Source organism: Carassius gibelio, chromosome B20 (assembly GCF_023724105.1).
Source record: "Carassius gibelio isolate Cgi1373 ecotype wild population from Czech Republic chromosome B20, carGib1.2-hapl.c, whole genome shotgun sequence".
In the NCBI taxonomy this organism is placed as follows: Eukaryota; Metazoa; Chordata; class Actinopteri; order Cypriniformes; family Cyprinidae; genus Carassius; species Carassius gibelio.
Window position 1 is genome coordinate 29,085,223 of NC_068415.1, and position 12,808 is coordinate 29,098,030.

Sequence of the window (12,808 nt, forward strand, 5' to 3'; positions counted from 1 at the left end):
CATTTTTTCTGATCAAAGTATTTACAGAGTGACTTTTTCTTCTGTGGTGCCATAGGTCTGAGTTTGCTATTTACTAGAACGTCTGATAAATTTGTATTTCTCCTATAGGCAGCTATTTGTTTGTGTTTCTGCAAGAAGGGAGTGTTTTCAAAGAACCTTTCAAAATTAGACTTAGCTGCACGGTTTAATTGTTTGCTCATTAGCGAGAAATTGGACACTAATGGAATAATTTTGTTCTTTTCACCCTCTTTAGGGTCCCTTGGAGTCCCGGGGAGGAGAAAAGTCTTCAGAGCCCTTCTTAAGAAGGACCTCGAGTATCCTCTGTCCCTCAGGGCCCTGAACAGAATTTTGGTTGCTTCCATAAAACAGGAATGTTCTGTGCATATCCTGTGAAATCTGAGTAATTGAGATTTCACTATCCCTTTAAATGTATGTTTAGGATGGAAGCTGTGTTTGTGCAGTAAGGAATGCGTGTCCGTTTCTTTGAAATACACTCTAAAGTCTAGCTGTCCTGTCTCTTCAAATTTCTGTCCCTTATATGACACCACATCTAGAAAGTTGACCTCTGTGGGGTCAATTGTATATTTAATTGTAATAGATCTCTGATGGGCATTCAAGTGTTCTGCAAAGTCCTTAAAATCATCCATGGAGTAAGACCACACTCCCCATATGTCATCCAGAAATCTAAAGTAATGCAGAGGCCTTTTTGTGCACGAACCCAGAGCCGATTGTTCCCATCTCGCCATGAAGATGTTGGCGTAGGAAGGGGCAAACTTTTTGCCCATGGCTGTGCCTTTAACTTGCAAATAATATTTAGAATTAAATTCAAAGTCATTTTTAGTTAGGTTTATATCTAATAATTTTAAAATATAATCATCAGGCCTTTTTGGGTCTGGATATTGGAGCATGCACTCCTGGACCGCCTGGAGGCCTGCTTCAGTTTCTATGTTCGTATATAAGCTGTCAATATCTATGGTGAACAAAAAGGCTCCTCTGGGAATACTGATATCTTTAACTTTCTGGATGAAGTCATAAGTGTCCTTCAGATAGCTCGGGTGTTTCTGAGAGATGGGGTTCAGATAATACTCGATGTACTCAGCTGTCTGATAAGTTTCACTGTTGCAATCAGACACTATGGGTCTGCCGGGTGGAATCTCGTGTGGAATACTCCATTTTTCAGGCTCCTTGTGAATCTTAGGCAATAAATAAAATCTTCTCATTCGAGGAGTGCCACTGCCGCTTAAATAATCCCTCTGTTTTGAGTTAATGATGCCCTTGTCATACATCTGTTCTAAGATTTTTCTAACCTGTTTCATGGTTTCAAAATAAATGGGTTCTTCTAAGGGTTTGTAGTGGTCACTGATGTTTAATTGTCTCTCTCCCTCCCAGACATATTGCTCTCTGTCCATGATGACAATGGCATTTCCCTTGTCAGCAGGTTTAATCACAATTTCTCTGAGGTTTTTTAGTGTGTTCAAGGCCCTCAGTTCCTCCCTCTGGAGGTTGGGCCTTGGTTTCAAGCTCCAATTCAAGTTCTTATAAGCATACTCATCAGCTGTGATCAGCTGGCCTACTTGTTTGGGAAGTCTGCTCAAGGCCGGAGTCCAATCTGAATTGTGTGTGAAAGGTAATCTTTGTTTTTTAATCTTTTTACCCTCAAAATAAACCTCTAATTTTATTCTTCTATGAAATTTTTGTAAATCCAGTCTAAGTTGATGTTTAAAATCTTTCATCTTTTGAACAGACGGAATAAATGTGAGGCCTTTCATGAGCAGGGATGACTGTGAGGGAGAGAGAGTAAAGTGTTTGGAAAGATTCACAACAAGCCTGTGTGCACCCTTTCTCGGGTGTTCACTCACTACAAGTTTAAATATCGTGCCCAGTGTTCCAACATGTTCCTGGCTGTCTCTGCAGTCCAGTGCAGGCCGTCACTCTCTACCTGAAACCGATCCTCTGGCAGGAGGGGGATGAAGGAATAATTTTCCTCTATGTAATTGTTTAATTCATCTAAAAATATTTTTTCTCCTTCTGGGAGAGATTGGGGGATATTGATCAGGGGGATCCACAGTTGGGCCTCTGGCAGTCTCTCTTGTGCCACCTGACTCAATCTGGCACACTCTCTCATCGCTGAGATGCGTAATCTTTGTGTGCGGTTATTCAGGCCGAATGCCAAGACTATTTTTTCTACTTGTGTGTCTACTGTAGCTTTTTCTATCAGATTGGCAGCGTGCTGCAATTTAGCCCCTGGAAAACTGTCAATCTGTAAATCAGGAATGTCAAAAGCGGGAATCCTGCTCAAATTGGAGTCCCCGATGACCACGTGTTTCTCTTTGAGTGCCAGTTTCCACTCATTGAACTTCTTGTTAGTTCTAAGGTGCGTGTACGGCCTACGTAGTGCCCTTTGACCTTGAGTGTCGGCTACAGAGGTTTCAACTGTTTTACTCATTTTCTCTGCTTGTCTGTTTTTTTCTGTTTCAGAGATAATGTTTTCCATTTTTTTGGAAGTTTCCCCCCTCTCTGTCTCCTGAGGAGCCCCTGGTTGAAGAGATGTCACAGAATATTCTGAAAAATCAAAGTCTGAGAGATTTGGTGACCCTGACGGATTTTGGAAGATCTGGGCACTCTCAGCTGTGTCCCTTAGAGGATTTACTCTATGTACTGCATTGGCTACAATGGGGACCAGAGAAGGCAGGCCTGTGGTTATCGGGGCCTCAGCCTCAGAGGGGGCAAAAGGAGAGAAAAGTTCCTGTGACAGCTGACCCGTAAACTCATCTAAATCATCCAGTCTGTCACCCTGTGCAGGAGTTAACTGATCCTCCTCCTCATCATCATCATCAAAACTCACTAAGAGATTTTTCTCAGCTTGTTCTGTAACGACTGGTGGAGTTTTTGGTCTCTGTTCTGTCAGGTGTTTTTTCTTTTCTGGTCTTTTCCCCTTAGGAGACTGTATAGGGGCCTGTATAGGGGCCTGTATAGGGGCCTGTACAGGAGGGTTCAGAGGTGGAAAATCATCTCCCAGAAGCCAGTCGTTCCTCATAGGAGACCAGCCTGACATTAAAGTGGGCGATGTTTGTATCTGGATGTGTGTGACCCCTGTCTTAGGTCTGACGACCCCTGTGTTGACCGTTTCTGTCCCCTGCTGAGCTGAGGCTAGATCTGCACCACTAACCACCTGAGCAAATGTTCTGTTGCTACTGGTTTCAGAATTCGATGGTACTCTAGACCCAGATGGAGTCCCAGAACGCAATTCGGTCAGGACCAAAGTTTCGGCCTGCTGAATTGCCCTCTGGGAGATCCTTTTGCCAAAATTTCTCATCGCCCATTTGACAGCGATCTCAAAAGCGTGTAACCAGTCTTTTCTCTGTGTCTCTCCCCGTAAGATCCCCAGTGTGTGCTTTATGATATCCTCATAATGTTGCTGTAACACCAACTGTGTCGTAAACGCCCAGTTCTTTGCATTACCCTCCAGCAATTCTTTTGTGGACATTGTGGGGGCAAAGGGTTTGATCACACTTTTAAGAAGCTCTGTTAACCTTTTAAGAGTGACAGGCTGGTTATCTTCTATCCGTGTGTCAATATTACTGAGGTGATGGACAGATCTGATCAGATGATACATATTCTTAATAATTCTCCGAAAAGTGGGAGAAGCAGGAGAGTATTCTGTATTTTTTTGTGAATCAAAGTGAGTTTTTTGGCCCATTCTTTTTTTCTGGTGAACATATTTTTGTGCAAACTGGCCATTCTCACGTCTCCTGTTCTTTTCTACATTACGAGGAGAATTTTGTGTGTTTCTGTATCTCTGGTCAGTAAACCTGTTCTGTTCAGTGGGGTAAAAAATCCTATTTTCCCCAAAAGTCACTCTCTTTTGTTTGGGTTTAAATCCCCGATTTAAAGGGCGTCGATCACGTGACTGACGACGGAAAGGATTTACAGTATTCTCCGATCGAGTTTCATTCTGTACTCTGTTACTGTAACCCGCGAGTGATTCTCCGTGTCTGATGACCTCATATGGGAAGTCACGAGATCGCTCGACAAAATAATCGTCCCTCATAAATCGTCCCCGTCTGGGGAAATCCCTGTTATCTGTGTGAGGGATCAGACGCGCTCGAGGGGTCGTGAAACGACCCTTGTTCTGAAAAACGAACACCATCCTTATTTTACTGAACGATCAAATCCACAACTGTGTATTCTTTTAATCTTTTATTCTATTTCTGAAAATTTAAAAAAATGTTTTTTTGTCCTTTTATATTTTTTTAACTTTTTTTTGGATTTTCTTGTGTTTTTTTAACAATAAAGAGATAAACCAACTTTTTTTGGATTTTGTAGTGTTTTTTTTAACAGTATGAAATGAACCAGATGTGTGATTTTATATGAAATCAAAAGAAAAAAGATCAAAGGATCAAAATAAAATTTCAAAATAATGGAAAAAAACAAAAATATATTTTCTTTTAGGGAAATAAATGTTTCTGTGTTCAAGCCTATATCGCGACGTTTCGATACTTTGATGTATCTTCTTCAGGCAGGCTTGAACTTTTAAATTTTCTGTTTTATCTCGAGATACAAAATAACCGTTTTACTAAATCACCAACCAAGATGTTACTGCAAGCAGTGCAACAATCCTTCTGACTCGGACTGCGTTCCGTTAGGTATATCAAAGCCAGTCGATGACGTCATCGGCACGCCATCCTCCAATCCCTTCAAACCAATACAAAATTCAAACCAAACAAGCACACGATGCATTTTTCAAATTTGAATTATGTACGTTGCATTTTTTATTTTTATTTATTTTTAGTCGAAGCATGTTGCTTTTTTTATATAGAGAAATTTTTTTTCTTTGCTTTTTTCAAATTTAAACGATGCTCTTTGCCTCTTTCAATTTGAAAAATGCAGCTCCTCAGTCTGCATGTAACAAAGAAAACAATGCATCCCTCGAATGTGCTCCAAGTAGCCATAAATAATGTTTTTTAATCATTTATGACTATTAAAGCCCTCTAGTGCCTCATAATATATGTATTTTTATTTATTGTATATTTATGTATATTCAGTTCTGTTTCTGTATGTTTTTCACAATCATCTCTTTCTGTTTTATAGATAGATACTGAAAAAAATATATTCTAGTGCCCATGAAGTATTTATAATTTTATCTTTATGCTTTTTTATGCTTTTTATATTTGTATTATATTTATCCTCGTGTGTCTTTCTAAGTAATCCATGAAAACCATGAATTCTAGTGCCCATGAAGTATGTATTCATATTTTAATTTTTTAATATGTATTAGGGTGTATATTTATTTATTTTAATAATAATAATAAAAAATAAGAACATATGAAAGCCCATAAAGTGTGGTTCCGCTGAGTACCCACTAGAGGTCATGAGAAGAGAGGGCCCAGAGAGGGAGGCTCAGGCTGGGTTAGGAAAAAGGAGAGTTTTCCCAGGATAGGACCCTGAGGGTCCCACTCTGGGTTGTGCACGGTCCATCCCTCCACTGGTCACCCCCAAATCACATACAGACCAAGAGAGGTCACAGCAGGCCAACTGTTAAGGGCTGTTCATAGGGCTATTGAGGCCAGGGCTATTCAGTTTAGGTCTGGTTAAGTTTAGGTTTGTGCAGGATGGGTCTGTAAAATCCAGGTATGAATCCTGGGGTGTCTGGTAAGTTTTAGGTTTTGGGTATGGTGGGTTGGTTAGGTTTAGGTTGTGTTATGGTTAGTCGGTTAGGTTTAGGTTTGGGTTAAGGTCAGGTAGATCTCCTAAGTCTCATTAAGACCTCTTGGGAATTTTGTATCAAGTCTCATGATCCATAATCTTTCATATTTGAGTCTATCACACAACGACCAGAATGGGTCAGATTGAAGTCCAGTCACCCTGAAGGCCTCAAGGCCGTGGGTGAGGAAGTGCTGGACTACGTGTCTACGTTTCTCTATTTTATTTTTTATGTTGTGTGTGTGCTGATAGACTCGGACCTTTAAAGCATTTTTTGTCTGGCCTACATATTGTTTGGAACACTTTGTACAATAAATCAAATAAATACAGTTCTCTGTTACTGGAGTGAGATGCTGTGAGATCTGAAAGACTTGTTTTGTTGAACGATTGAATACCCATTTTTTCTGATCAAAGTATTTACAGAGTGACTTTTTCTTCTGTGGTGCCATAGGTCTGAGTTTGCTATTTACTAGAACGTCTGATAAATTTGTATTTCTCCTATAGGCAGCTATTTGTTTGTGTTTCTGCAAGAAGGGAGTGTTTTCAAAGAACCTTTCAAAATTAGACTTAGCTGCACGGTTTAATTGTTTGCTCATTAGCGAGAAATTGGACACTAATGGAATAATTTTGTTCTTTTCACCCTCTTTAGGGTCCCTTGGAGTCCCGGGGAGGAGAAAAGTCTTCAGAGCCCTTCTTAAGAAGGACCTCGAGTATCCTCTGTCCCTCAGGGCCCTGAACAGAATTTTGGTTGCTTCCATAAAACAGGAATGTTCTGTGCATATCCTGTGAAATCTGAGTAATTGAGATTTCACTATCCCTTTAAATGTATGTTTAGGATGGAAGCTGTGTTTGTGCAGTAAGGAATGCGTGTCCGTTTCTTTGAAATACACTCTAAAGTCTAGCTGTCCTGTCTCTTCAAATTTCTGTCCCTTATATGACACCACATCTAGAAAGTTGACCTCTGTGGGGTCAATTGTATATTTAATTGTAATAGATCTCTGATGGGCATTCAAGTGTTCTGCAAAGTCCTTAAAATCATCCATGGAGTAAGACCACACTCCCCATATGTCATCCAGAAATCTAAAGTAATGCAGAGGCCTTTTTGTGCACGAACCCAGAGCCGATTGTTCCCATCTCGCCATGAAGATGTTGGCGTAGGAAGGGGCAAACTTTTTGCCCATGGCTGTGCCTTTAACTTGCAAATAATATTTAGAATTAAATTCAAAGTCATTTTTAGTTAGGTTTATATCTAATAATTTTAAAATATAATCATCAGGCCTTTTTGGGTCTGGATATTGGAGCATGCACTCCTGGACCGCCTGGAGGCCTGCTTCAGTTTCTATGTTCGTATATAAGCTGTCAATATCTATGGTGAACAAAAAGGCTCCTCTGGGAATACTGATATCTTTAACTTTCTGGATGAAGTCATAAGTGTCCTTCAGATAGCTCGGGTGTTTCTGAGAGATGGGGTTCAGATAATACTCGATGTACTCAGCTGTCTGATAAGTTTCACTGTTGCAATCAGACACTATGGGTCTGCCGGGTGGAATCTCGTGTGGAATACTCCATTTTTCAGGCTCCTTGTGAATCTTAGGCAATAAATAAAATCTTCTCATTCGAGGAGTGCCACTGCCGCTTAAATAATCCCTCTGTTTTGAGTTAATGATGCCCTTGTCATACATCTGTTCTAAGATTTTTCTAACCTGTTTCATGGTTTCAAAATAAATGGGTTCTTCTAAGGGTTTGTAGTGGTCACTGATGTTTAATTGTCTCTCTCCCTCCCAGACATATTGCTCTCTGTCCATGATGACAATGGCATTTCCCTTGTCAGCAGGTTTAATCACAATTTCTCTGAGGTTTTTTAGTGTGTTCAAGGCCCTCAGTTCCTCCCTCTGGAGGTTGGGCCTTGGTTTCAAGCTCCAATTCAAGTTCTTATAAGCATACTCATCAGCTGTGATCAGCTGGCCTACTTGTTTGGGAAGTCTGCTCAAGGCCGGAGTCCAATCTGAATTGTGTGTGAAAGGTAATCTTTGTTTTTTAATCTTTTTACCCTCAAAATAAACCTCTAATTTTATTCTTCTATGAAATTTTTGTAAATCCAGTCTAAGTTGATGTTTAAAATCTTTCATCTTTTGAACAGACGGAATAAATGTGAGGCCTTTCATGAGCAGGGATGACTGTGAGGGAGAGAGAGTAAAGTGTTTGGAAAGATTCACAACAAGCCTGTGTGCACCCTTTCTCGGGTGTTCACTCACTACAAGTTTAAATATCGTGCCCAGTGTTCCAACATGTTCCTGGCTGTCTCTGCAGTCCAGTGCAGGCCGTCACTCTCTACCTGAAACCGATCCTCTGGCAGGAGGGGGATGAAGGAATAATTTTCCTCTATGTAATTGTTTAATTCATCTAAAAATATTTTTTCTCCTTCTGGGAGAGATTGGGGGATATTGATCAGGGGGATCCACAGTTGGGCCTCTGGCAGTCTCTCTTGTGCCACCTGACTCAATCTGGCACACTCTCTCATCGCTGAGATGCGTAATCTTTGTGTGCGGTTATTCAGGCCGAATGCCAAGACTATTTTTTCTACTTGTGTGTCTACTGTAGCTTTTTCTATCAGATTGGCAGCGTGCTGCAATTTAGCCCCTGGAAAACTGTCAATCTGTAAATCAGGAATGTCAAAAGCGGGAATCCTGCTCAAATTGGAGTCCCCGATGACCACGTGTTTCTCTTTGAGTGCCAGTTTCCACTCATTGAACTTCTTGTTAGTTCTAAGGTGCGTGTACGGCCTACGTAGTGCCCTTTGACCTTGAGTGTCGGCTACAGAGGTTTCAACTGTTTTACTCATTTTCTCTGCTTGTCTGTTTTTTTCTGTTTCAGAGATAATGTTTTCCATTTTTTTGGAAGTTTCCCCCCTCTCTGTCTCCTGAGGAGCCCCTGGTTGAAGAGATGTCACAGAATATTCTGAAAAATCAAAGTCTGAGAGATTTGGTGACCCTGACGGATTTTGGAAGATCTGGGCACTCTCAGCTGTGTCCCTTAGAGGATTTACTCTATGTACTGCATTGGCTACAATGGGGACCAGAGAAGGCAGGCCTGTGGTTATCGGGGCCTCAGCCTCAGAGGGGGCAAAAGGAGAGAAAAGTTCCTGTGACAGCTGACCCGTAAACTCATCTAAATCATCCAGTCTGTCACCCTGTGCAGGAGTTAACTGATCCTCCTCCTCATCATCATCATCAAAACTCACTAAGAGATTTTTCTCAGCTTGTTCTGTAACGACTGGTGGAGTTTTTGGTCTCTGTTCTGTAAGGTGTTTTTTCTTTTCTGGTCTTTTCCCCTTAGGAGACTGTATAGGGGCCTGTATAGGGGCCTGTATAGGGGCCTGTACAGGAGGGTTCAGAGGTGGAAAATCATCTCCCAGAAGCCAGTCGTTCCTCATAGGAGACCAGCCTGACATTAAAGTGGGCGATGTTTGTATCTGGATGTGTGTGACCCCTGTCTTAGGTCTGACGACCCCTGTGTTGACCGTTTCTGTCCCCTGCTGAGCTGAGGCTAGATCTGCACCACTAACCACCTGAGCAAATGTTCTGTTGCTACTGGTTTCAGAATTCGATGGTACTCTAGACCCAGATGGAGTCCCAGAACGCAATTCGGTCAGGACCAAAGTTTCGGCCTGCTGAATTGCCCTCTGGGAGATCCTTTTGCCAAAATTTCTCATCGCCCATTTGACAGCGATCTCAAAAGCGTGTAACCAGTCTTTTCTCTGTGTCTCTCCCCGTAAGATCCCCAGTGTGTGCTTTATGATATCCTCATAATGTTGCTGTAACACCAACTGTGTCGTAAACGCCCAGTTCTTTGCATTACCCTCCAGCAATTCTTTTGTGGACATTGTGGGGGCAAAGGGTTTGATCACACTTTTAAGAAGCTCTGTTAACCTTTTAAGAGTGACAGGCTGGTTATCTTCTATCCGTGTGTCAATATTACTGAGGTGATGGACAGATCTGATCAGATGATACATATTCTTAATAATTCTCCGAAAAGTGGGAGAAGCAGGAGAGTATTCTGTATTTTTTTGTGAATCAAAGTGAGTTTTTTGGCCCATTCTTTTTTTCTGGTGAACATATTTTTGTGCAAACTGGCCATTCTCACGTCTCCTGTTCTTTTCTACATTACGAGGAGAATTTTGTGTGTTTCTGTATCTCTGGTCAGTAAACCTGTTCTGTTCAGTGGGGTAAAAAATCCTATTTTCCCCAAAAGTCACTCTCTTTTGTTTGGGTTTAAATCCCCGATTTAAAGGGCGTCGATCACGTGACTGACGACGGAAAGGATTTACAGTATTCTCCGATCGAGTTTCATTCTGTACTCTGTTACTGTAACCCGCGAGTGATTCTCCGTGTCTGATGACCTCATATGGGAAGTCACGAGATCGCTCGACAAAATAATCGTCCCTCATAAATCGTCCCCGTCTGGGGAAATCCCTGTTATCTGTGTGAGGGATCAGACGCGCTCGAGGGGTCGTGAAACGACCCTTGTTCTGAAAAACGAACACCATCCTTATTTTACTGAACGATCAAATCCACAACTGTGTATTCTTTTAATCTTTTATTCTATTTCTGAAAATTTAAAAAAATGTTTTTTTGTCCTTTTATATTTTTTTAACTTTTTTTTGGATTTTCTTGTGTTTTTTTAACAATAAAGAGATAAACCAACTTTTTTTGGATTTTGTAGTGTTTTTTTTAACAGTATGAAATGAACCAGATGTGTGATTTTATATGAAATCAAAAGAAAAAAGATCAAAGGATCAAAATAAAATTTCAAAATAATGGAAAAAAACAAAAATATATTTTCTTTTAGGGAAATAAATGTTTCTGTGTTCAAGCCTATATCGCGACGTTTCGATACTTTGATGTATCTTCTTCAGGCAGGCTTGAACTTTTAAATTTTCTGTTTTATCTCGAGATACAAAATAACCGTTTTACTAAATCACCAACCAAGATGTTACTGCAAGCAGTGCAACAATCCTTCTGACTCGGACTGCGTTCCGTTAGGTATATCAAAGCCAGTCGATGACGTCATCGGCACGCCATCCTCCAATCCCTTCAAACCAATACAAAATTCAAACCAAACAAGCACACGATGCATTTTTCAAATTTGAATTATGTACGTTGCATTTTTTATTTTTATTTATTTTTAGTCGAAGCATGTTGCTTTTTTTATATAGAGAAATTTTTTTTCTTTGCTTTTTTCAAATTTAAACGATGCTCTTTGCCTCTTTCAATTTGAAAAATGCAGCTCCTCAGTCTGCATGTAACAAAGAAAACAATGCATCCCTCGAATGTGCTCCAAGTAGCCATAAATAATGTTTTTTAATCATTTATGACTATTAAAGCCCTCTAGTGCCTCATAATATATGTATTTTTATTTATTGTATATTTATGTATATTCAGTTCTGTTTCTGTATGTTTTTCACAATCATCTCTTTCTGTTTTATAGATAGATACTGAAAAAAATATATTCTAGTGCCCATGAAGTATTTATAATTTTATCTTTATGCTTTTTTATGCTTTTTATATTTGTATTATATTTATCCTCGTGTGTCTTTCTAAGTAATCCATGAAAACCATGAATTCTAGTGCCCATGAAGTATGTATTCATATTTTAATTTTTTAATATGTATTAGGGTGTATATTTATTTATTTTAATAATAATAATAAAAAATAAGAACATATGAAAGCCCATAAAGTGTGGTTCCGCTGAGTACCCACTAGAGGTCATGAGAAGAGAGGGCCCAGAGAGGGAGGCTCAGGCTGGGTTAGGAAAAAGGAGAGTTTTCCCAGGATAGGACCCTGAGGGTCCCACTCTGGGTTGTGCACGGTCCATCCCTCCACTGGTCACCCCCAAATCACATACAGACCAAGAGAGGTCACAGCAGGCCAACTGTTAAGGGCTGTTCATAGGGCTATTGAGGCCAGGGCTATTCAGTTTAGGTCTGGTTAAGTTTAGGTTTGTGCAGGATGGGTCTGTAAAATCCAGGTATGAATCCTGGGGTGTCTGGTAAGTTTTAGGTTTTGGGTATGGTGGGTTGGTTAGGTTTAGGTTGTGTTATGGTTAGTCGGTTAGGTTTAGGTTTGGGTTAAGGTCAGGTAGATCTCCTAAGTCTCATTAAGACCTCTTGGGAATTTTGTATCAAGTCTCATGATCCATAATCTTTCATATTTGAGTCTATCACACAACGACCAGAATGGGTCAGATTGAAGTCCAGTCACCCTGAAGGCCTCAAGGCCGTGGGTGAGGAAGTGCTGGACTACGTGTCTACGTTTCTCTATTTTATTTTTTATGTTGTGTGTGTGCTGATAGACTCGGACCTTTAAAGCATTTTTTGTCTGGCCTACATATTGTTTGGAACACTTTGTACAATAAATCAAATAAATACAGTTCTCTGTTACTGGAGTGAGATGCTGTGAGATCTGAAAGACTTGTTTTGTTGAACGATTGAATACCCATTTTTTCTGATCAAAGTATTTACAGAGTGACTTTTTCTTCTGTGGTGCCATAGGTCTGAGTTTGCTATTTACTAGAACGTCTGATAAATTTGTATTTCTCCTATAGGCAGCTATTTGTTTGTGTTTCTGCAAGAAGGGAGTGTTTTCAAAGAACCTTTCAAAATTAGACTTAGCTGCACGGTTTAATTGTTTGCTCATTAGCGAGAAATTGGACACTAATGGAATAATTTTGTTCTTTTCACCCTCTTTAGGGTCCCTTGGAGTCCCGGGGAGGAGAAAAGTCTTCAGAGCCCTTCTTAAGAAGGACCTCGAGTATCCTCTGTCCCTCAGGGCCCTGAACAGAATTTTGGTTGCTTCCATAAAACAGGAATGTTCTGTGCATATCCTGTGAAATCTGAGTAATTGAGATTTCACTATCCCTTTAAATGTATGTTTAGGATGGAAGCTGTGTTTGTGCAGTAAGGAATGCGTGTCCGTTTCTTTGAAATACACTCTAAAGTCTAGCTGTCCTGTCTCTTCAAATTTCTGTCCCTTATATGACACCACATCTAGAAAGTTGACCTCTGTGGGGTCAATTGTATATTTAATTGTAATAGATCTCTGATGGG